Genomic DNA, 26,266 nt, shown 5'->3' with positions numbered 1-26,266 from the left:
TGTATTATAGGTGAGGTTGTTGTTGTTTTTTTCTCGACTCCCTTTTTTCTTTTTCTTTTTAAGATTGCTTTGTTTAAAAAAAATGTTTCTATAGTTAAAAAAATATTTTATCTGAGTCTGGACTCTGAACGTGGGTTTTTACTTGACTTGGCCTCTGAATATAAAGACTTGGAAAAAATGGACTCAAATACAGCCTCGGTTAATGTAATTAATTAAATTTTACTAAAATACTAAGTGATATTTGTCAAAGAAAATAAATAAATAAATAAAGATATACTACGTATAATTGACTTAGACGTTTTTTATCCGTTACAGTATATTTGAAAATGTTACACTTGTATTAATAATGAACCATATTCTCAGAATAATAACTAATGAAACAACAAAGTAAAGTATTTCGAAGTATATTTGAAGCTCCAAGTTTAAAAAAGAAGGCTTAAATTAAATATAATCTACATACTAAAAAATAAACCATCATACATTTAAGTTAAATATACAAAAATAAAGAAATTATTATAACTGATAATAACAATTAATTATAAACACAGAATATTGAAATAATAGATTGGTCCAAATAATATTTTCTTGGTCTGACATCGGTATTCATTAAATAATTATTAATAATAAAGTAAATATCAAAATCATAAAATTAGACAATAAATATACTAATAAAAAATTTATAATTAAATCCAACGTAAAGATTTAGAGCAAAAGCTAATTATCTAGTAATGTCCGGCGAAATTACTCCTCATTAAGAGCATCAAAAAATATCCCCCCTTATTTATGCTTAAATAACAACATACTATTATCATGAAGAATACACACAATTGCCAATTATAATGCTACACCCAATGCAACTGCTTCCGTTATTGGGGCCATTTAAGCAGTTGTTTTTGCCTTTAAGGAGTTTTCTGAACACCATTTCTTGGAATTATCAACAATAGCTAATCCTTAAGTGATAAAAAAGTAATATTTAATGACTATGTAATCTTGGCAACCCTAATGATCATACCCAAGTCTTTAAATGAAGAAACTAGTGTCAGGCAAACTAGTTGCAAACCATTCAAAAATACTACCTCCATTGTTTTTGCCATTTAATGAGTTGTGTATCATAATTCTTGATATTTTTAGCTAAAATAAGATCATATTTTATTGTTAGATTTAAAAAAAAAAGAATACTTACTGTTAGATGGTACAAAATTCACAATTCCATTTGGAAATTAGTAAATATTTTATACTTTTTAATGATAGATTTGATCGCAATTTGGTGTGGATGACTCAAAACATGCTGGAAATTATCTCAACTTCACAATTTACAAAGGGGGTACTTCTATAAATTACATCATTACCAACATCCTCCATTAATTTAATGATATTTCCTCGGGAAGGGACGGGTTTACCCGTGTATTTCTCCATAAACTTTTGAACGTAGGATGATTAGCAATGGATAAGGGTATATTACATGCAATAAGCATCTTTGTGAGATCAGAGTTAAAGTCTGACTTGATGTATTCATCATTAACGTGATTTTATAGATGAATATCCATGCTCTTGATATGAGGTGAGGATAATGAGTGCCGTTTAATTCTAGACAGGGGACTAAAGGCACATTTATATCGACAAATCTGACAAGCCATATATTTCTCGTACGGTAAGTATTTCCAAATTCCTGGGCCTCCATTTCCAGAAATCGAGACAGAAGGAGACGTTAATTTAGGCATTTTATTCAGTTCTCTATCGACTATCAGTATCTAATATTATATTAATATTGAATAATAAAGGTGGGAATTGATAACGTTGTTGATAGAGGAAGACGTATATTATCCTCTATCAATGATGTCATGCGTATTTATTTATTTCTCCACGCACGCTTTTCTATTCTTACCCAAAATTATCAACCTTATTCATTATTCATTAGTTCTTCGCAAGAAGATGAAGAATTGATGATTGCTTTCAGTCCACACATGTTTATAGTACACCATTTTCGTATAAAGGGCCATCATTTAAAAGTGTATAAGTGTACGAGCTGAAGTGGAACAAGGTTAGACCATCATGTCATCGGGCTTGCTAAAATTTTTAATGTGTTGTATTGTACCGACTGCTAGGCAAGATAGGCAGATTTTGACATAACACATTACCACCCATATGCTATGATATCATTATTGCTAGGATTTTCAATTTAATTTATCGTACCTCTGCTTGCAAGAAAAAAAAGATTTTGATTGAACATGCAACCACTTATCTACTATGACGTCAATATTAAAAACTTGCTGGAAGTCAAATATAAGTCGTACACGGGTTGTGTTATAACCTTGTATTTATATTAACCTTGAGATGGAGCTTATTTTTTAAATTTCAGAAACGTGGAGTTGCGAGGGTTGCAAATTTTTCCTTTTTGGGTGAAGATTGTATATAAATTTTGAACGGTTTTGAAAAATATTTAAGGTGGTTCAATGGCTCCAAAGTTTTGAAATTTTACGATTTAAAAAAAAAAGTATTTTGAGCTTAATATCAACTAAACTTTTTGTGTTACAACAAACTTTATAACACAATAAATTTACAATCCAAGAAATATTATAATTTTTTCTAAGGTTTGATTGTAATTGTTCAAAAAGAGCAAATATTCCCATGAATGCATTTTTTGCAAAATGTCTATCTATCCGCTATTAAAAAAAATATCATCCATATTTACAATTTTATGTGTCCAAAATCATAAACAATGGCAAATTTATTACTTTAAATACACAAAACAGGTTAATTTACCCTAAATTTGTATCTTCTGACCTTTTTTCTATAAAAAAAAGGTCTTTATAACCTAAATACATCTTATTTATTCAAAAAACTTCATAATCCGGTACACATGAACGAGGGAATATCATAAATGAATGGATTTGCTCGAACTACCCGATTATTATTAGCACATTGTCTCTTGTAGTACCTAAAAATTAAGATTTATATAACTAATTAAGTTTTTTATTTGTATATTTGATGCAATTACAATAAAACAAAAAACAATTATTTTTCTTAATATTGAGATGATGTTAGTTTACTATTCTTTGCATAGTACTCTGTAATTTCTATTATATAAATATTTTAATTAACCGACTGCCAAGTGCGCAAATTATGGAAATTATAAACAAAATAATACAGCTATAATAATTGGTACAGCTGAACGAAATGGGAGGTTTAACTATAAATGCGAGGAATAACAACAAGACATGTTAGATTTAAGTTGACCTGCCCTATAAAACATCTGAAATTTCACCAAAATTGTTCAAATTCGTCAATTAAATTTGTGCTAAGTCATTTGGTTTGGAATTAATAGAATATAGCTGTGCCTAGAACAGAAAGTATCTGCAATCTTGTGCAAAGTTAATTTACATAATTTTTTTAGTATGGTATATAATTGAAATTTCCCCACCTTTAGGTACAAAACTAAATTGACCTAGATTAAATACTCATTAAGGAGTATTTCACATCTCTGAATAAGTATATTGTTCGATTAAAACAAAAATTACACATGAATTTCAAAATAAAACAAAAATTAAATATAAATTTCAAAATAAAACAACTATAAATTAATTAATGTTAGGTTTATTATTGATTACAACTTAATATTATATTTTATATGATAAAAGTTAAATAACATAAATATATAATAAAACTTTCCTTTTGTTGACATCACAACAAAAATAACAATAGAAAAATTGATTGTAGTATTTGTCTTATACACTTTATTTCCTTCATATAAAATAAAGTATCCCGAATCCCATTTCCTTAAAATTAATACCTTCAAATATTTACTGTACAAATCACACCCTTCACATTAAAACATAGTTTCTTTCTTTTTTCACGTGATCTAAAGACATCAGGTGTAGATTCGTGCTAGAATCCTTGTTCTAGATCAAAATGGATTGATAAGTTATTTGTACAATCAAAATTCCAAGATGAGTCTCTGATTATAGAAAAGGGGTGGATTATACATTCACTCATTGACTACTTTCGAATTTTGATCTTCCCTATCCAGGACATCAATATGTCCAAACACATACCCTTTATGAATCAATGGGGGAATAAAAAAGACATATATTCAGCGATAAGAAACACATTCGTAATCAAATCTATTAAAACATGGAGTTTTGTTTCCTAATGGATCCAATAGTCCCAAAGAACAAGAACAATCATTTTTGAGATACGTTTCAATTCTATGTCCTCCTTCTATATCCAAATCACCAAATGTGACGTCTCTGTTCGGTGAAGTTCGGATATCAGGGATATCGTCAATAGATTAAGAATAGATCGGAAAATTCATGATGAAAATATATTATATCACTAAAACAATGGGTCAAAAAATTGAAAATATAAGAAGAATTATAAATTCAGATCACCTGCTTAAGAACCTAATCCTACCAAAATAAATTTTTATTCTGTCATATAATCTAATTGAATGCTGTACAATCTTTAAGAGGTTATTGCAGCTCCTCTATAGTATTATACTTTAAAAAAATGAATTACAATTAAACAATACGGGGGTTTTACAAAGTTTTTAGAACTTTTTTCTAAAAGTTGTCAAATTTTATGTGACAAAAATAAACTTATATTTTCTCATGAAACAAAAATAGATAGAAATAGAAAAACCAGCTTTTCTCCTTTTTACATATATATATTTTTTTAAAGTTGATTTATTGTAATTGCATCACATATCATCTAGAAACTTGATTAAAAAATACGCCCTCCTGTTTTTAAATGAGCTCAGAAATCCGAAAAATTTACAAAATTGTCCCATGGAACTTTTAATACTAAATAGAAATAGCCGATAGGTTATTAGTGAATCCCTCATGATACTAAATTATTCTCAGTCTATTTCGATTTAATTATTTGATCTTCGCTTTTTTACATATGGTCAAAATTAAGTCTTTCTTTTTGTACTTTAACGGGCATTAATGCAGGAGTGCTTATTTAATTCTCATCAAACGGGGATGTCACCAACAATATAAAAAAGAAAGAGTAAAAAATAAAAGTAATGAATAATTAATAATTAGACTATTTGTGACCTACGACCTCCTTCAACCCATTATTTGAAAACTCACATTATCCATGGATTGCTTAATATTTGGATATACACAACCCACGCAACCTCATTATTAGAATTTTGAAAATAAATAATATACAATTCTTCTATTAAATAGCAATTGTAGAAGAAAATAATTAATTCTTGGAAAAAAGTGATGAATCATGAACGCAGGGATCGTCCATTGAAAACCCTCATTTGTGATTGAAGTAATGAAGCATATAATTGTGGATCGTTTGGTGAAAGATTTTGTCAAAAATTTCATTTTTTGGTGGTGAAACGTGAAAGAGTCCTCTAAAAGCAATGATCAAGTATGATTCAACCCTGTCGAAGGAGTGCTAATTTTTTATAAAAGATTTCCTTTATTAGTGAGTATGGAGGAAGGAACTCGTATTAAACCATATCGAAGCGATAAATTTTTGAAGGAATATCTCTCTCATATTTCTCTTGTATTGGAAAAGAGGGCTTCACATTAAGTAATTCTCGTCTCACCTCTTGTGTTTGGATTTGATCTTCCCTTTCTAATACTTTGAAAATAGTGTTTCTGATTTGATTTCCTAGATGATTATGTTTGTAGTTCATTTTTGAAGTGTTTATTATAGAGGATGCTTCATCCTGTATAAATATATAGACAATTTCTATGTGAATATGTACATTTAACCTCAGGAATTTTTAACTTATATTATGGGTACAGAACTTAAGTGCGAATTATTCAACATGTTAAGCATACGTTAGTCCATATTTTGCTTATTTTAATGCAACAAATCGTAATTATCGCCACTACTCAAACTAAAAATATGGCACATAATGAAGTTGAGTTGATATTTATTTAATTTCATATTGATTCTGATGATTTATTGGGACAGCAAGTTCATCTTTTATTTCTGGATGCTTATGTATTACAGTATTTTTGGATATGAATACTTTGAATCTTTAATTGGAATAACTCATGATTACATTTATCACTCGATGTGGAGTAATTCACCTATAAAGTAACAAATAAACTTACTTCTTGCTCAGTTCTATAATTATTATTTTTATTTGAAAATCCTATCATGTATTGTTTGGAAATAAATAATATTTTTTCATAAGTAAGCAATTGAGCTATATCAGAAATTATTTGAATGAAGCTGTTAATTATAATAATTGCATCTCGTTTGGTAATATCCTCATACTTAGTCTTCAAAAAAGCAAGTAAATTTAGAACTTACCTACATGTATTTATTCACTCTACAACCACCAATGACTTATTTCATTAATTAAAATCTTATCTGCAGTATTCCACATTTGATATTTTAGTCTCTTTGAATTATTACACAAAATCCAAGAAAAGGGCAACCTAAAATGAATTAAAACTAGTTATCAATCATTAATTAAATAAAAATATAGTTATTAAACCAAAATAATAATTAATTATTTTCACAAAAACAGAGTTATCATTTCACTAATTTTGTGTGTTGTGTAAAATGCCTTAATCTGAAATTGTTATGTTCCTAAATCGAACTTCATCTTCCATTCAATCTACTCCTTAGACACACAATTGATATCTAATTTTTGTTTTAGCTTCGAAAAATTAGAAATATCATCTTGTCTTAAAAACTTTTGCGCCCTTAATTCTATATGATCACTTTTCCGTTTACGCCTCTCATTGGTCATTGACATTATACAGGTCCTTTGTTTAATTGTCACTTTTGTTTTTAAAGATGGTATAACACTTTTTTTTAAGAAACGTACTTTAAGTTCCCCATTTATTCATTTAGTTTATGTTTCAAAATCTTCATGTATAAAAAGAAGAAAAAACAAACTTTTTTAGAGTTATCAACGTATTTACCATCTATATAAACAATAATAATTGTATATAAACACTCATCAAATGTTTTTAAATTAAATATATAGTATTTTTTACCAGGTATCTAATTTATTGATATGGCTGATTTCTATTTATTAAGAATATCCATGCTTGATATTTGAACTTTTTGCAAATAATTTCTTATTTTATTATCATTGAGCTTTCGATCAGATATTTTACCAGTGTGACAACTAGGAACCACACAATTTGAAGGCATATTTAACACCTAGGAAGAATAATCAATTTCTATGCAAAATTATATTTATTTATAGCTGATTGATGTTAAAAGAATATATTTATATAAATTATTGAATCCAAATAGAAATACTTCTAATAAAGAGGTTGCATGATTTTAAAAGCGAATAGTAATCCATGCCTTATCCAACTTACGCAAAAAAAATCAAATTTCGAATTTCCATTATAAAAGCAATCGGAGTCTACTTAAATTAATTGTTGATAATACCTAATTAAGTTATTACTAATAATTATGCTATTACTACTTAACATCTTTCTCAATGTTAGCTGGTCCATAAAATCACATAAAACACATATCACATAAAAATGATCTATTCCGTCACTTATTTTCAATAACTCCTCGTAATAACCAGTTTTAATCTGTATCGATATTTTCTTTGAATATCAATACCAATATGCATTGATATTGTATCGTAATACCTTATGATATCAATACTTTTTGGCAGCCCTGGTAATCCATGCTTTTATCTATTAAAGTCAAATAACAATCTCCTAACGATCTTACTACGATTTCCTCTATCTTCTTTTGGTGCTAACTCTTGGAGAACATAGAAGTCCACTTCTTCCGGTGTCAATGATTGAGTAATAATTTTATGCCTTAGCAATTGTCAAATTAAAAGCAATTCTAAATATCAAATTTGTCAATCTTAGAATGGTTCAATTGAGTTATTTTGATACATTATAGTTTTATGGTAATATCTTCAAATTGTTGTAGTACCTATTAGTATTTGTAATTAACATTTCATATTTCACATTCAGAGCCTTATATATTAATCTGAAAGTGAATGGATCCCGTCATACTTACACCCCTTCAATATATTCATTATTATATATAGATGCATAGATCCTTACCCTAAGAAGGAATCCACTCTACTCTCGTATGAGGCTTAGCTTAGTTTGGTTGACTTCTTAGGATAAATTTTCATTCCAACATCATCGAAATCTCAAATTGAGCATCTCTTGTTGAGGATAAATGATCTCCAATCTCTTCTTTTCTCCTAATTCTTATAGAACATGGAATTATTTCTGTCTTTAATGAATTAAAATTGATCTATGCCTATGAGATGCACATCTAAATTAAAAATATGTCACTTCATTTATCCAAATGTTTGTGTTTGATATGTTTCAACATTAAGATAATAACTGATGTATAATATTCATGTTGTGATAATCCTAATAAACATATTTTACTTTATTATGTTTACATGTAGGATATCAATTAAGTTATTTTAATCCATTAAAATTGTAATGTCTGGAAGTGGGCGTATGATTAGACATCGACCAATTCAACATATCTATTTTATCACAAATTGATACATGTAACTTTTATGATTCTCTTTAGCAACTTTTTTGATTTTTTTGGATGGATTTATATTTTATCTAAATTTGTTGAAAGTTACGCATTTTTCAAACATCCATAATTAGGAAATCACTAATTTGATAATATATATTTTATTTATAAAACAACATTTTAAACGCCTTAATTAGTGAATTTAAGATAACCGGAAATGGACTAATACCCATCATGATCAAAATAAATAAATAAAATTGTATTTTTCTATTATTGTCTTGAGTTAGATAGATAAAACAATTTCACAAATGTCCAACTTTTAAACTACAATACAGTTAAGAGAAATATAAAAAAACCTTTGAGGTTCTGAAACCTTCCCATAAATTTAGCCCCCAACCATTCATACTGCTGTTAATCAATTTAAATATTTGAATGAGTGTCGAATAATTATTTTAGAGCCATTTTTGACGTCATTAAATATATATTTCCATGTAATCAATAATCATATTAATTGATGGAAATAAAAGAAAGGATTAAATATTAATTAAGTTGGAGCCGGATTCTTATTCTAAATTGAAATGAATTAATGTAAAGAACTATAATATTCATATAAATGTCATGGTTCATACTAGAAAAATATACATAAAAATTCGATGAAACAGTCTATAAGTCATAAGTTATGGTTCTCTTAACTTTTGTTTGATATATTGCAAGTATGAATTCACAGTCCTAGATATCCAACTTTAAGCATTCGATTCCTTTAGTTAACTACGTAATGCAGTCAGTTTCGTTCTTTAGACTTTTACTTTTTACCTACATTCTATTACACTTTCAGATTGCTCCAATTGTACTGAGCTTTACAACTTTCCTCGCAATCTCCAGCAACTCCACCTTTGACTGCCTTCCCGCATCCTCTCAGTGGTTTCTTGCACTGCAGCCAACCGCCTCTTGTTCTGATGTATCCTGGATTATAACAAAGTGGAAACACTGCTCTTGTCTAATATTATACAAATGCTTGTTTGCCAATCCATGAGTAACAGGAGAATTAAGGGTTTAGCCCATCTTCCATTCGCACCACTGTCGCATTTGTTTACTTTTCTTTGATCTTAATCAGGGAGCACTATATACATGGAGAGTGCACTTCTTATACATAAGTTGACACAAGGTAACTAGAAATACAAGGTACATCATAAACATACATCGGGCCAGCACTCCTTTTCAAACTGTTGTACGGTAACGACCGCTAGTCAACCTAAATAGAAGAATTGTTTTTGTGACGTCAGATTCGATAATAATATATTGTTTAGTTATCGTTTTAATAGTAATTAGTAATAAACTACTATTATATTACATTTATAAATTTATATTGTAACTGGCAATGGAGTCCTGCAATAAAACTTGGGTTTGTACAGTTACCATTTGTGGCTCACCTAATATTGTGGTTTACCACGATTTCCCTAAGCATTGCTTAAGGATAAAAATTTGGGAAAGAGCCTGCCATCGAAAGAGTTGCATTGGAAAGACACCCAGAATTTGTGAAAATCATTTTGAAGAAAACGACTATGAGAGAGAATTAAGGAATAAACTATTGGGCTTGCCTTTAACAAAAAAAATTAAAATCGAATGCTATTCCTTCCGAAAATCTTGTACCATGAGAAAAACATCTGTCGATACCAACCAAAAGTGAAGCAAAGAAGAAAAGAAAGGATTTTGTCGATTTCGTTTTGAAGGCAAATGAAGAAACAACTCCAATTCCCAATTATTTTGCTCTTGTTCTTGATGTTGAGCTTAAATTTGTAAAAGCCTTAGTTCAACACATCGTTTCGTAGCAAAGTAAAAATATACCACTTGTCGACTCAAACTTATACAGGGAAAACGAACGATTAATACATACAAGTGTGCAGATCCCTGACTTTAAAAATATCTAGATCAACAATGGGAAAAAAAAGGTATCCTGACTCAAGAACTCAAATCTCTTAGGAAAAAAAATCAGCATCTTCAGGAAACTTCTAAGATCCTCCAATCGGAGAACAAGAAGCAAAAATTTATGTCAATGAAAGGAGAACTTGAAAAAAAAATCGTATCAACATTTCCTAAATTAGTTTTTTATCTCTCAGCCATTCTATTTAACATATCACTAGTAAGAAATAATCAATTCCAAAATATTTTGCAGTTAAATCAAGGTACATATTTCCAGCTTTTTTATTTGTCATATTTCGAGACCGATTAACATCAGGATCAATCGTAGTCCTAAGCTATCAGACGCCTTTGTATAAATTGGATAACTTAACATACTTTTTTTTAGTATTGCAAAAGTGAATTTATACATGAATATATGATCAAGAACGGGGTAACGTCCAGTTTACCTATCCATAATGATGTCAACGTATAAGAAGTTCTATTTTATAACTCCAGGGGTTCATTTTGTATCATTGTGATTCAATCATCAACTCCTGAACATTTATATAACCAAAAAAACAATTATCTTTTCATGAAATATATTAAAAACGCGAGGAAACAGTTTCTTGCTTTCAGATTTAAAAAGTTTTATTTGGTATATATGATATTCCAATCAGTTAGATTTGTGTTTAATATAGAAGACCCTCGATAAACGAGGTTAATAAAGTTGGATTTCTTAGCATTATTTTAATATATTTACTCACAAAATTATTTCATATCGTGGCAGAATGTATGTTGAACTCTCTATATCGGAACACAAATTGAGCAAACAATTTCAAGATTTTTAGAGATAAGTCCAAAAAGTTGTTAAGTTGGTGGATATTTTTTTCATTTTGCTGTCGTGTATACTTAACCATGACCTAAATTTAAGTTTCAATATATAAATATGTACTAGTTTTTGTTTCTTTAAACATTTGCTTCAATGACGTTCAGTATACTAATCAATAAAAATTATAGTCAAGTAGTACAATATATTTGCCGGTATTATGACCATTTGATTGGCTATTTCTTCATAGAAATGGTATAATAACTTATCATAACTACTCTTTTTATAAATATTATTAAGCAATATTATAATACAGTATCGAATAAAATACTATTTAGATTTTAATAATATGTAATTTATTTTAAAGATGGTTAAAAAATAATATGACAGTGATAGTCTGCGAGCATAAAAGAGATAAATAACAGTTGGTATGATTAACTTATTTGGCTAACTACAGATGATTTCGGGCATATTTTCTGTTTCTTTTTGGCTGAAAGTTTGCATGATACAATAAAAATAGCGACGTGACATCAATCCAAATATGCATAATTGACTTACCTTGTATTTCTAGTTACCTTGGATTGACATACACAAGCACCTTTATTATGTCTACTTGGCGTTTGATTGGCGTAGATATACTAAAGATGATTATTTATGTCACCCTATGTATTTTCTGAAAATGAGTGCACTCTCCATTCATATAGTGCTCCCTGTCATAATATATATTATATTGGTGACATGGATTTTATTAGTTTAAACGAATTTTGTCACTTTTTCCACTAAGTCACTTTTTTTCTTTTTTTCCTGCCATTTTTCCCCTTCCATTTTTTATGGACACCCCTTTTAACACAACCTCATTTATTTTTACTTTTCCTTTACTTTTTTTTTAACACCAATATTTATTTGTTAATAGTACATTTAGATATTAAAGATTAGAAATGTTAAAAGCGAGTAATATACAATTTGAAGAAAAATATCAAGGAAACAGGTTAAATAAACTAACATTAATGATAATGAAGAGTCCAAAACCGACAATTATTGTTAAAAAATATAAAAAAACTTGTTCGTAATTAACATTTTCAAAAACAAAAGGATTTATAATTTAAGATTCTCCAACCTTAAACTTATATACATAGCTCCCAAGCAACAATTTAGTGTTGATATAACGTTGGATTAACGTAACCCTTAAGTTGTATGAACGCCGTGAAAACGTTAATTTTAGTTGTTCTATGGTTAATACATGGTTGGCGCAGGAAAGCTGTATAAGCGTTGTATTAACGTTATCTAATGATAAAACCAATATTCAAATAACGTTGATCGAACGTTATATCATAGTTGTTTGGTTGGTGGTTAAAAACAACTTTCAAATAACGTTGATCTAACGTTATCACTTACATATTTAATGGTAGAGCTCATCTCCTTAATAACCCTATTGTAATGAAAACACTTTCTAATACACGAAATATTACGTACCACAATATTATATTTTATTAAATTGAAAATATTAACATTATATACAAGTACATATAACACCAAGACTGAAATAATTAAAACTTAAGTATTCATAAAAGAATAACACATATATATATTAATATAATATAAATAAGAAATATCAAGAAAATAATCAAGTACCGGGTGTTTAGTATTGTGTTTCAAAGCCCAGTGTTGTAAGAAGTTCTTGAGAGAGTTTTGCACTTCACTATTCTTAACGGTAGAGTTTAGGGAACTCAATAGTATTTATATCTTCAATAATCTCAGGAAAAACACTTTTACTTAATGTTATTCAAATTGTCATCCTATTCTCAGGCTCAGTATCTGTCAATAACAATAAGGAATCCTCATTATTAGAGTCCCAAATTCTTGTTGCTTCGGTTCAAGCTGTTCAACGTTGAGTACATTGTTTTCTTGTAGTATTTATCTTCTCATTTCATTTCGCACAGATTCCATCTATTGGCAAACACTCTTCCACTTCTTGCTGTGGCTTGTCTGGCTAACCACTTCTGACTCATTGCTGGAAAGTTCGGACGAACACCCGTAGAGTTTTTGTGTACCAAATACATTTGTTCGTCTATTGGTCTGTGTGTTTCAATCAAAGAAAATAATATATTTAGGTAACAACATGTTTGCCTAGAAAGAGGTTTAACCTGTTTCTGCTATCCTGTTCATCGACAAACATATATCTATTTACAAACTTACAACCCAGGGTGGGGGTGGGTGCAGAAGTTTATTAAACCGGTTCCGATGATTGAAGTTTATTTTGACAATTATTAGAATTAAATATTATTTACTAATATTAAAATCTGCTAAAGAATTAACTTTGATAATTATCAAAGACGAATGAATCCTAAATTATGAGCATTTCCCTTTCGACGTTTTACGTTCTTTTTTAAAAATATTATTCTTGATTTCAATCAACGGAAGGATAAGAAACTGATAATTTTTCCCTGAATTAGTGTAGAAAAGTCATTCTAATAATTTTTCCTCTATCTTTCACCCAAGCACATAATCATACAATAATAGGACAAATTTCTAAATTTGTATAGGTACAATTTTCTCCAAATTGGCTCCTCAAATCAAAAAATGGATGCCAGATTTGGATTCAGGGTAAAAAATGAGTAAATTACAATAGTTTTTAGGAAATGTGCAATTGAGCATCATATACTTGTGTAATCGTTGGTAATCATATCATCGATTTTGGGTTAGATACTTTAATAATCATGATACAAAGTTATAATAACTTAGCTTTTTGTTATTTTCATAACCGTGAAACAACGTCATACTAACTTAAGTATGATCGGGGAATGTTAATATTAAGTTGTCTCATGGTTATCAAAATAACGAATCTATTCGTTATATTTACATATAACCATGAGTCAACGTAAATATAACATAAATTTCTGGTAAAGCTCTAACCAACCTTTATTTAACCATATTCTTTCGTTAATATTACGTAATGTGTTGGCTGGGCTGTATAATTTAATTGACGTAACTGGCGAGACCTGACAGAAAGAAAATATTGCTGTAAGTAGCAGCGTAAATGATTGCCATAACCTTAATTATGATATTAAAGGATTGTCACAATGGGGTACCAAAAAAGTCTACGAGAGAAGCACTCAAGTTTCATGAGCGGAAGTGCGAACGATTCTAGGCGAGCGAAAAAAAACTCTCTTTTGCTTATTAAAAGATATCCCTTCCTTGTTTCTTTTGTATTTGATTTCAGTTATGTTATAGTAAATAAAGAGATTACACTTGTCTGAGGTAAAGATGAAGTAAGATAAAACACCTTGAAACAAGTGCCCAACAACCTAAACCAACATTTTTTATTGTTATTTAAGCCGTGAAATACGAAAATGACAACTACAACTTCCAGCTTACATAAGTTTGGTCTTTTTTAAAATAATAATTAAGATTATAATAAAAATGTTTTGAACTGAAAAATTTTTATAAATCAAAATTAAGATAAAGTCTATCGATGTTAGCGTAATTACAATTCTTAAAAAATACAAAATAAAGTAAAATAAAGGCATTTGAAAGATGATATCTTTGTTTAATTACTTTACATTATATGTAAACTAAAAAATAGACCTTATATTCAAATTAAATAAGATTTTGTGTCAAATATTCCTATACTTTTTAATATTACAGTTATTCAAATAATTGACTTACTTACCTTTTATTTTGGGGCATTTTTTGTACAACCTTAAATTACTTCTTTATGAAAAATTCCATATTAAAATTTATAGATGAACTGTAAAAGTAAATTTAAATCAGTTATATGGTAAAAATTTAAGTATTTATAAAAGAGTTATTCTCTATTTTTAGCTATAATGTTACAATATTGAAAAAAATATATATATACTATCAAATAAAATCCTTATTTTACTCATTTTGTAATTAGTATACACATTGTTTAGGAAATAAAGTCAAAAATTATATTAATTAATCTTTAATATGCTGCAATGATTTTTCAATTTGATCTTAATTTTTATTTATTTATTTAGTTCTTTCACGCCGAAATATAGTTATGAATCGAAATTATACTCAAAAATGTGATTTTTTTAAAAGGACTGTAAAGGCTAAACCTATATTAGTTAAAGGTTTTATTGACCAATTTCGTGTTCTACAGCTTAAATAATAATAACAATTGTAAGTTTCAGACGGCGGGCCAGAATGGTGTTGCATAACTTAATTAATTATTAAGAACATCCAATGAGGAACACAAAGCACGTTGAACATTTTTGCCTTCAAAAGTTTTCGCGTTGTGACGCTTTCGCCTTCAGACGGTTTCACTTTTGAACTGTTTTGTCTTGGAACTTTTTCGTCCTGAGACTTTTTTGTCTTGGATGATAATAAAAAGGAATACTACTTCTTCTTATTTATTTTATTGTTAGTCGAATTTTTACCGTTGTATTTCAGATTTGAGAAATTAGAAACAATGAGGTAAACAAGCTAGACAATGACAATTCTTCAAAATTTAGTACGTAGGTTTCAAGCATAGGGAAGCAATGACGGAATACTAATTCTACGGTCCAATGTGAACAATCATTGGCATTCATGTGTAGCCCATTTGTTCATCAATAAGTCATGAAGAGATACTGAAATCTATAACTACATCAAAGATTGTACTAGAGCTATAGATCAAGATGAGGACCTCATCCATTAACGCCTACATGCATTTGTGATTATGATATATTTATATAACATATTTCATTAACTTAATAGTTATCACAATCATAGATTTTGCTGTGCTCTCTTCGATACTTCACTTGTGCTTTCCACCTCAGGAGTAAATTATCTTGCAATCTTGTGTTTTAATATCTTGTGTGCTTTTTGTGATTCCATGTTGCAATGATCCATCTTTCTACTACTGTGAAGATTTTGGATCCAAACAAATGGAAGAAAAGGATAGTTTCAAGGCCCTTTCTGAAATACAGCATCCTTTTTAGTTGTTAATAACGAGTAAATACAAGAGCCCAATTGATTTATAGAGTTGTTGAGCTTTGAGAATTGAATAGGATAAGCAGATCTTCACAGTTTCAGGTTTTAAGTTGGAACATCATATACTTATATAATACTAAGTATAATTATTATTTCACAGTCAATTTCAAACTCATAAAAACTTAGAGAGTTCATGACTAGGATGGGACATTGAGCATCGGCTACTACGAAATTATAAGGAACTTAAGGAAATCGTACAAATGGTCAACTAATTTTCCCAAGACCTCAAGAGAATCTTCTCCGTGGGATGCTAGAACCCAAGGCAAAAGCGTTAAAAGACGAATAAGTATAAGGCAACACGTTCAAGGCAAAAATGTTCAGTGTGAATCCTCCAAGAACCGACAAAACAAGACTTAAAAAAAGAGAAAGGGGCATTTTTGTTGTCTCTTCCCTTTTCTTTTTCTTTCTTCTTACGATAGAACTTGAACATAAAAATAAAATTGAAGACACAACGGGGGTGCAACTTACTCTCATTGTAGACTAGCCTTGTATTCCTCGTTGGATGTTCGCATTAATGATATAAATATCTTGAATATCTTTATACTACATACTTACTTTTACACTGGAAGATTCTTAAGGGGGGGGTTGACTAGAATTTAACGGAAAAATCTATTACATACATGTAATATATTAACAGATATTTAAGTATGTTTTTAAAAGCACAAGGAAAAACACATATTATACATGTGAAACAGATAACCATCTAAAATTTAGTATAGTCAGTTTATTTACGAATTTTAAATTTATTTGAGTTCGTTTTCCTTAAAGCTTACAAAAAGGACCTACAAGAATTTTATCCTATGGAAAATATTGGTGAAGACTTGAGGGAAACGAAGAAGGCGGATTTCAATTTTTCTATAATTCATGAAGGAGGCGATTCTTCATCCATTTATAAGTCATTATTTGGGACCGAGGACATCTAGTCAAATCCCACTTGTTGGTCCTTAAAGAAGGTAAAATCGATCCCTCGTGATATCAATGAGGATGGTTTTCCTTGTTTATAACTCCCTTATATAATAAAATAAATTATATAACTAAGTAACAATATAATAGGTCCCTTTTATATTTATATTTACAATGAAAAAAAAATGAAAAATATGTTCAATAACCTTAATATATATTTCATTTATCTTATTTCACTAAATAAACCCTCGATATTTTATGAAAAATCCCTATAATAAATAGTCCTAAAGACCGATAGGACCGGTTCTAGGACTTGACAGAACCAAATAGATAAGGATCGACACAACACTATTTATAAGGAAACAGTAAATATTTATTCTTGATAACTTTAATGCTCTGTGTCGCATCTTTCTTTATTTATTGTCTCTCCAACTAATGATGAAAAGGACTGATTGTTGTTCTTTGTTAAGCAAAGGATATCGATGAGGACTGCATTCCTAAAGAGAACCTTTGAACACATAAAAAAAAAAGTTTAGTCTTGCTCTGAAATATTAATCAATTTTATCTACTTTACCTTTTTTACTATTTCCTCACTTTAGTGTGTTACGGGCGCGTTTCGAGGATCCTGAAAGTTAACCTTTTCCTGCGAAAGCCACTTTTAGGGTGAAGACAATAGCTTGCAGATCTTCAAATGCTGTATGATTCATACAACACAAAAAATCAAATTACATCTTAGTGTGTGTGTTGTTTTTTGTTTTTTTTTAAATTTAAATCACTTATTTCTATTTATATATATCATATACGAAAATAAATAACTGAGTAAATAACAATTTTTCAAGTTTCATATATAGAGAAATATTTTCTGATTTCTTTATTTTTTTCCTTCCTTCATCGTGATCCTTCTTCCTCATTTAGTATTTATTAATATAAAACAAGATTTTTCTATTTGTTGTCCGGTTATAACTCATTTTTAACACCAAGTATGGGTAGCATGAATATCACATCATATACTTGTGTATATATATATATATATATAAATAATAGGTGAAGTAAAAAGTTCTGAGCGTTTTTTTGCTTTATTTTCACGATAAAATTAGTACAGATAGGATTATCCGATTTGGAACAAATATGGACCGTTTTGTTGGATAACTTTTGTCTATTTTGAAAGTAACTTCATAATTCCACGATTAAAGAAGTCTTCATCCCTATTGGTAAAAAAATCGATCAGCTCATGTTCACAAGTCTCGCTTGAGGCCAATTTTGTATCTTCATGTATATTATGCAACTGCTTGAAAAGGTAATAACCGCTTGGAGTCAGATCTAGACTATACAGCAGGTGCAATAGAACCTCCCATGCAAACTCTCAGACCTTCTGACGCGTCGTTAAAGATGTGTGTGAACTGTTGTTGTCTTGATGGAATACAATGCCCTTTCTATTGGTCAATTCTGGCCACTTCAGGTCAATCGACTGCTTCAATCTCATCAGTTGTCGACAATTTAAGTCTGAATTGAGTATTCTGCCCTATGGAAGCAGGTCAAAAAGGATGATTCCTTTCCAATTCCACCAAAAAAAATTTTTACCTTATTGGTCGTTAATCCGAGCTTGGCAATCATCTGACCCACCTCACCGTACTTTAACTATGATATTTCTTGGCTGTTGTTCTCGTATGTAATCTAACTTTCATGGCCGGTCACCATACACTTAAAAAATGGATCAATTTCGTTACGTTTTAGCAAAGAGTCGCAAACATCAATCCCATCCAAAAGATTATTTTACTCCTATTCGTGCGGGATCCATACATCGAGCATCTTTTTCAGGCCAGCCATGTGCGAATGATTTTAAACGATATCCTGGCTAATTTTCAGTTCCTGAACAATTGAATAAGTGTTCACATGCCAGTCCAGCTCGACGATTTCCATTATTTTATCGACATTTTCGATGATTTGCTTACTAAAGTGTGCCTAATCTTCGACGTCCATATTAACTGAACGGAATCGTTGGAATTACCGCTTTGCTCTTTCATTCGATACTGTATTGGGTACATAAATAGTATAATTTTTTGGCTACTTGCTCCGCCTTTTTACCTTCGTCGTAGTGATACTGATGAATGTATAGAACTTTCTCTTAAGAAACTTCCATTTTGGAACACTATAACTCACAACTGGCTTCACAAAACAGAGAAACTATTAAAAAACTTTTTTAAAGTGTACAATTAACCTTTATGCATACTTTAAGCTATTTTTAATCCAAAGTATTTATTGTGGGAAATAGCTCACTAAAGGTATATACCAAAAAACGCTAATAACATTATACTTAACTATTCATACTCATATGCCTTCACAGACTTGTCTTCTTTTGCCTGTATCTTGGTTTCGTGGGGTTGGAGATTTGTAAATTATCAAGAATTTATCCAAATCTAACTATGATGAATGACAAAGGGACATGAATATAAAACATATATCAAGAGATCTATGTCCTTTTTGTATAAAGTGCTCATAGTCAAGCCCACAACAATTTTTTTCCTAAGTATAGAGTAAGTGGCTACTCCATATTTGAGCAATGTTTGGCCTTTAATGTGAAATTAAGATAATTTCTTTTTTATTATTTCTAAGTTTGTAATTTTCCAAATGAATTTATATGGCATACAGTTAGAAACATGCCCCTTGAGTTGATACGCGAATCATAGTTTGGGAGTTCTTGGAATCTAGAAGAAAAGTGGAGTTCCACTTTCTTGGCTATACTGACGTGCTCTGGTAGACTTAGAATATCCTGTTGCAAACTACCTGCCTTCTCTAACTCGTAAAATTATCCTCAATTACTATTGGCTTAGTGGTCCCGACTTTTAATGATTTTCTTGAGCCAACTTTAAAAATGAAGGACTTCTTCATTGATTCAGTATCTATTCATCAAATATTCAGCTTTGATTGGGTCCGACAATTTCATCTTGATAGATGTATCTTTTTTACCATAAAAAAATACAGAATTCATTAAGTTTATCTATCTTTTAATTAGTTCCAAATGGCACAAACCTATGATGTTTATTATCCATGGAAAGATAAGTTCGACCCACTTTTGTAGCCTCTTTAGCTTAGTAACTACCATGATGTTGTAGTTATCTTTTAAGAAGTGGGCCTTATGTAAAGTTAATATGTTGAATTCAAGGAGATTTAAAGTATCAACTTATCTGAAGGATATAATTGAGTTTTATGGGTGTTATTGATGGGACAGAGTATCTCAGATTTGTTGATATTGATCTTGAAGTCATATTTGTTGCCAATTTTCTTCAAAACGCTTCCAATTTCGTCAAAGGCACCTGTAATTTATTTTGTAGAACCAACTGTACAAATGGAAATGTCATCTACGTAGAAAATAGAGTACAAAAGTCTACCTCTAGGTAAATTTTGGTTATTTTTCTACTGATGAGTGGGAAAAGACATCACTGTCGTATTTTTACGAAGGTAGTAACAAGGAGGAACGAATTCATAGCATTTACATAAGTAATTTGAGCATTATTTTTTTAATCTTTAGAAAACTGAGCTCTATTATTGAATCCTTTACTAGAACTAGAGCAGGATTTTTTATCGAGTTATTTTTAAATTGATATGTTATTGATCCAGATCCAAAGGTGTTTTCAAGCCCTTTATTAGTAGGATAAACAGCAACACTATTTATCTTCACATTATGTTCATTTTCTGGACCAAGTAAATAAAACTCCACAATGTGTCCAATAAGTCAGTTTCAGATACTTTAACTGTACGTTTTTGGGATTATTGGTGCAAAGATTTAGAGCGACTGAGGGTTATGGTATTTTAAAAACTTTCATATCTACTAGAAAGATTTTATCAAAGGATATTTAATGGCATTTCAAAGGAAGTAAAATATCCTTGAATTTTACCGTAATGTCGAGAGGCATTTTTAAGTCTATGAGTTCCCTTTCAGGGCTTATTTCAGAGCTGAGGCGGGAGAGATCATTCTCTGGAATGGCTAATTCTGCCTCGTCAAAGTACAGATAATCACTTCTTCATAAATTAAGTAGCCTTCAGCTTCTATTTGCAATATAAGATATTGTCGTTGGGTTCTCATCCGAGAAAAGTTTCAATGTTATCGTTTGAATTATATATCCTACTACCATCTTTCCCACCTGAAGGGGAATATTTGTGCTACGGGCAGAATCAATCAAAATAAATGTAGAAGGGCAAAAGAAGATTAAAGTCCTCCACTGGTAGCATTAAAATAAATCTTATTCTTCAACAGATGCAGATGGTCTTTAGATTATAGTTAAACGAGTAAATTAATTTTTTTGTATTTCACGCACGTCTCACAACAACAAAAAAAAAAAAAACTTTGTTTTTTTCTATGATTTTTAGCTTTTACGTCCTTTGCTTCTTATCATCCTTTTTATTTTTCTTGTTTTCTTAACGTTTTGGATAACTTATAAATCGGATTCTATGTTTTTAAGGTATGGTATATTGTTATATATGAAATGTAAATGTTCTTAATGCATGTCAATAAAGGAGAAAATAATTATAAGATATCAATAATTTATTTTTACATATTATTTTTGGTATAAATACATGTGTTTTTTAATTCTTTAGAAGGACATCCATGAAAGAAACACCGAAAACATATTTGAAAAGAGAATGATAAAATCAAATAAGAGGTCAACATTGCTATTAGATAAAATTCTTTTTGCATTGCAAAGAGCTGTAAACAACAAAAGAATATCATTGGAAAATATTAAAAATGTAGATAATATGGAAAATATTATTCCAAAGAATAATATGCATCAAGTACAAGGGCCTTTAAATTATTCGAACTATTCTGGGGTAACTATAAAGACATTATCTATAATTTTATATGTAAAAGATTGAATATATAAAAAAAGCTTAATTTAAATTGTGATATTTTTCAAATAGAAAAATATAACATGAAATGCAATATATATTTCTATATACATTGCTACAAATGATTGGATATACGTAGTAATATTTTTAATTTATCTGTTAAATGTGGAAAATACATGACCTAATGATATTTGTTTCTACATTTTAATATCAATTTCATTTAGTTATAAATTTATTTTTTGAATAAATATATCAGAAATATATACACTATAATCAATACCATGATTAACCTAGTACACAAATTGTTACCCAGATTCAAATTGTGTGGTTATTATTATTTTTACCTCGAGAACAACACAAAAAAAGGTATTAAAAAACCAAATTTATAATTTGTGGCAGGCAAATTCATTTTTGGACAATTATTTTTAAGACCTTCAACAATCTACATGATATTTTAATTTAATGTACTTCAAACCAATTATTATAAATAAAAATATAAAATGAATAATTGATTAATTTATATTAACTTTAAAAAATCTGAATAAGTTCCAAAATTCACAAATATGCCAATATTTTCCGAGCATAATTACAACCCAACCAATCAATGTTCAGAACACAAATTAATTATTAGAATAGAAAATGACAACAAAATACAGAGTAATTTTTTGTTTATTGAGGTAAGTTCGTGCTTAAAGAAAAAAAAGGAGAGGTTGCAACAAATATTCCAGAGAAAGAATTCAAGGGTTTAGGTAAATTGTGCTTTATGAATTTGAAAAATATAAGAAGCAGAATTGTGTTGAAAAATATACTTATATAGGGATGTATTCATTTGAGCAATAATATTTTCATCAAGTGTCCCTTTAACGACACTTATTTGAGCATAGATGTATTCAGGCATGCTTCTTGTAAGTGTAGTTCAGTTCAGAGACATTCTCATAAACTAAACATTTGAAGATGAATGACATAACTATTAGACGTGATTCCTCTTTAATATTTTTATATGACTATTATTAACGAAAAAATTAAGGTGCTTGTGAAAGTAAAGTTTGTAAAAAAGGAAAGGCACAATAAGTGAAATAAGGTTAATATTATTATTAAGATGAAAATTATTAATATTATATGAAAATTATTATTAATATTAGGTAATTAGTAAGTTAATGTGATTATTTTTATCTTTATTTCTTACTTCCAGGATGCTCCTTTAGCTTTTTAAAGGAGCAACTGAGGCTTTCGCCAGATTTTGTCTCAACTCCATAAGCTTGTGGGGAGGGAAGTATTTAAAAAACTCATAGACTTTGACGGTGTTTGTTATAACCTTGAAATGAAGCTGTATTAAGCCAAGAACGTCTACTACATAGATACAACCATAAGGACTGAATAATATATTTGAAGGAATAAAGAAACTAAAACCCTTAGATCATGTGTTCCATATATTCAAATATTCTTAGATGGAACAGCATATAGAAACCTAATGTATTTGTGGCATAGATGCAGATGTTTATGACGATAAGATAAGACTCTGGCGCAAATGGTCCCCTGACTGTGTGATGCTGGATTTTAAGGATGCATACATTAAAATAACTGAAGATGAGTCGTGCAAGAATTATTTGATAGTCCAAGTGAAATATCGAACATATAAGCTCTCGAGGGAGGGGTTGGGGCTCAATTGTGTCCCAGAGATCATGAAAGCAGTTGTACAGGAAACCAGGTGATAGAAGAGGATACAAATAGCTATTGTGATGATAGAATTATGGACGTTTGAAAGGTGAAGATAGAGAACGTTTGTGACCAGATTGAAAAATACGGCCTTAAGGGTAAAGGGGACGTACCTTTCGAGAATGGAACAGTCCCGGGACTCCGATATGAAAAAAGAAGGAACGGATTCACTTAGAGAAGGCTAAGGGAGAAGACATCAACATCAATAGCAACGAACTGACGAAGCATAAACTGTTTTCAATATGTGGTCGACTAGTAGGACACCATCCTGTTGCTGGAAGGTTTAGGACCGCAACTAGTTTTATAAAGAGGTGTTTTCAGGGGGAAGCATGTTGAGGTTCGTCAGGAGCTGTGTCAATGAAGATGCTCAGAGAAGTCCTAGCATGAATTAAAACAGACGATCGAGTGATAGGAAGATGGAATGTTTCACAGAATTGAGAGTTCCAACTATGGTGTGATGCCAGTTCGATTGCAAATGGAGGTTCTATTGAAGGACAGTATCCCCATAGAGAACAGGGCTTTGTTACAAAAGCAAGAAAGCGGCAGTCAACAGTTATCTAAGAAATCAACATACCACTGTAGTGGTACCCAAAATGCTTAAGAATTTTCACAAACTCGGCAACTGCATTTTCATGATTCTAAGAAAAAAAGGGACAAGAAGATCAAAGTGTCTGTCCTCCCTGAGATAGACCTGAATGTTTAGACCCCTTCGGTGGGGTCAAACATTATAATATAGTACCTATAAAACATAAAATGTATGTATACAATGTGTATAATAATACAGTTACTATTAGTAAGTCTTCTATCCAAACGATAAGGAGTGATAGAGGAAAAGATTGGAGATCGACATAAAAATTGATTTTAAAGACAAAGTACCAGATTTTGTAGCTTTACTTTCGGATGCAAAATTACTACCTGGATTGAATAACTGGAAGATGAAAGAAGAAAGTTTGCCGATTTTCTTTACATATGGAAAGCAATCCTAGACTGGGAACTCAAAGAAAATGTGCAAGTTCTTTGTTGTGATACCACAGGTTTAAACAATGTTCGTCTTAATGTTACTGTTATGCTGCTGGAGGAAATTTTTTAAACATAAACGTTTTTACTTACTGGTCGTCTACATCTTCATGAATTGATTTAAAAAACTGTTTTCCAAGTGAAAATAAAAAATGTAATAACAAGTGCAAATATTAATTTTCTTCAAAAATTAAAAGGTTATTAGAATAATATAGGTTCCTTCAAATGGACTCCTTGCGATCATTAGTACAAAGTAACCTATCACTTTTAGAAGGTGAATGTTTATTGAATATTATCGAAGTGACCTATGAAAAGAAATTATGGAAAATGATTACATGGAGCTCATAGAACTATGTATTATATTTTTAAGTGGAAACAGTGGTAAAGAAAAAATAGACCTACAGGTGCCATGCACCAAGCTCATTGGATGGCCAGAGCAATTACACTCTTTAAAAAAATCCTTGTTAAGTTACAAGCTTAAAATTAATAAAGACGATAAAATAGCGTTATTAGATATATCTTTATTTAATGTTTCAATATACGTTAAGCATTGCTTTCAATGTAATTTAACAGTCAATACACCATATAATAATTTATACTTGTTAAAATCATTAAAAGCTTACAAAAAAATGGACAAAACAATACGAAAAACTACCTGAAAAAACTTAGTGATCATTTATGGTATTTGACTGATGAAGCTGCTTCCCTAAAGAGAGAATGAGAAGCGTCCTCAATTTCAAATCCCAACCCTTTACAGACCATGTTAATAACAAAAACAAACAATATATGAGGTATTGTAAGTCATATTTGTGTAAAAGTGACTATACTTTTGGGTTTGAAATGTCAACAGCGGCTCCTGGTAAACTCACTCATGTTGTGTCTCTCCTTGGTGTAACAATTGGGTAACAGTGCTCGTACTATTATGTAATTACTCATATATGTATGAATTATTATTGTTATTCTATTTAGTGTGAGTGTGTTTTCATGATTTTGTATGTTAAGGGTTAAGATTTGTGAATGAACGCGAAATGCATCTGAAGAAGGTTTGAGACTGGCCGCAGTTCAACGACTTTTACAACATCGACAACGAATAAGTGAGACTGCTGTGGGCGTTAGCAATGTCCACAACAACGAAGCCATCATCAACCCCAACAGCCTGTAGCAAGATTTTCAGCATTATTTTCCCTACTTCAAAAGACTGCTTTTACGGAGAAAAGCCTGAAGGCATTTTGGGCTACTATGCAAGGTTCGTATCCTCGTGTTAGTGTGCGGGGCTCACACTCTGATTGAATTTACCTACACGTACATGTGCGAGTGGGCGTTTTCGAGCAGTTGGTTAGGATCAAAATCAAATCGCGGATACTGCCTGATTGACCTTGATTCTGACTTGTACTCTGCCATTTCAATAGTGCAACCGAACATTGAGACACTTGTCAAGATAAAAAATGCAAATATCTAATTAACCTGTGATTTTTTAGAATTTCCTTGTTGGTATATTTTTTAGGGGCCAAATAAATTGTGGAAAAAACATAATGAATCTTTTCATATGTATTTTATTTCCATATGATAACTATTACTAAAAAATATGACATATAC

General features: G+C 30.0%; 3 long non-coding RNA genes across 6 annotated transcripts in view; 1 reads left to right on the top strand and 2 right to left on the bottom strand.

Annotated features, from left to right (window-relative positions):
• The window catches only part of LOC121127167 (uncharacterized), a 114,000-nt gene that overhangs the window by 65,632 nt on the left and 22,102 nt on the right, over positions 1–26,266 (top strand). For all 4 annotated transcript variants that reach the window (XR_011782502.1, XR_011782503.1, XR_011782501.1 and 1 more), the window contains one exon: positions 21,689–21,919. This is a non-coding gene — a long non-coding RNA (uncharacterized lncRNA). The remainder of the gene's footprint in view (positions 1–21,688; positions 21,920–26,266) is intronic.
• LOC139906712 (uncharacterized) lies at positions 389–2,130 on the bottom strand. Its single transcript, XR_011782500.1, has 2 exons — positions 1,184–2,130; positions 389–1,131 (listed from the first exon to the last, which is right to left on the bottom strand). It is a non-coding gene; the product is annotated as an uncharacterized lncRNA (long non-coding RNA).
• Positions 17,234–17,884, bottom strand: LOC139906766 (uncharacterized). Its single transcript, XR_011782658.1, has 2 exons — positions 17,667–17,884; positions 17,234–17,600 (listed from the first exon to the last, which is right to left on the bottom strand). It is a non-coding gene; the product is annotated as an uncharacterized lncRNA (long non-coding RNA).

Source organism: Lepeophtheirus salmonis, chromosome 12, assembly GCF_016086655.4.
Source record: "Lepeophtheirus salmonis chromosome 12, UVic_Lsal_1.4, whole genome shotgun sequence".
Taxonomy (NCBI): Eukaryota; Metazoa; Arthropoda; class Copepoda; order Siphonostomatoida; family Caligidae; genus Lepeophtheirus; species Lepeophtheirus salmonis.
The sequence above is the reverse complement of the archived record's forward strand: the minus strand, read 5'-3'. Positions and strand labels throughout refer to the sequence as shown.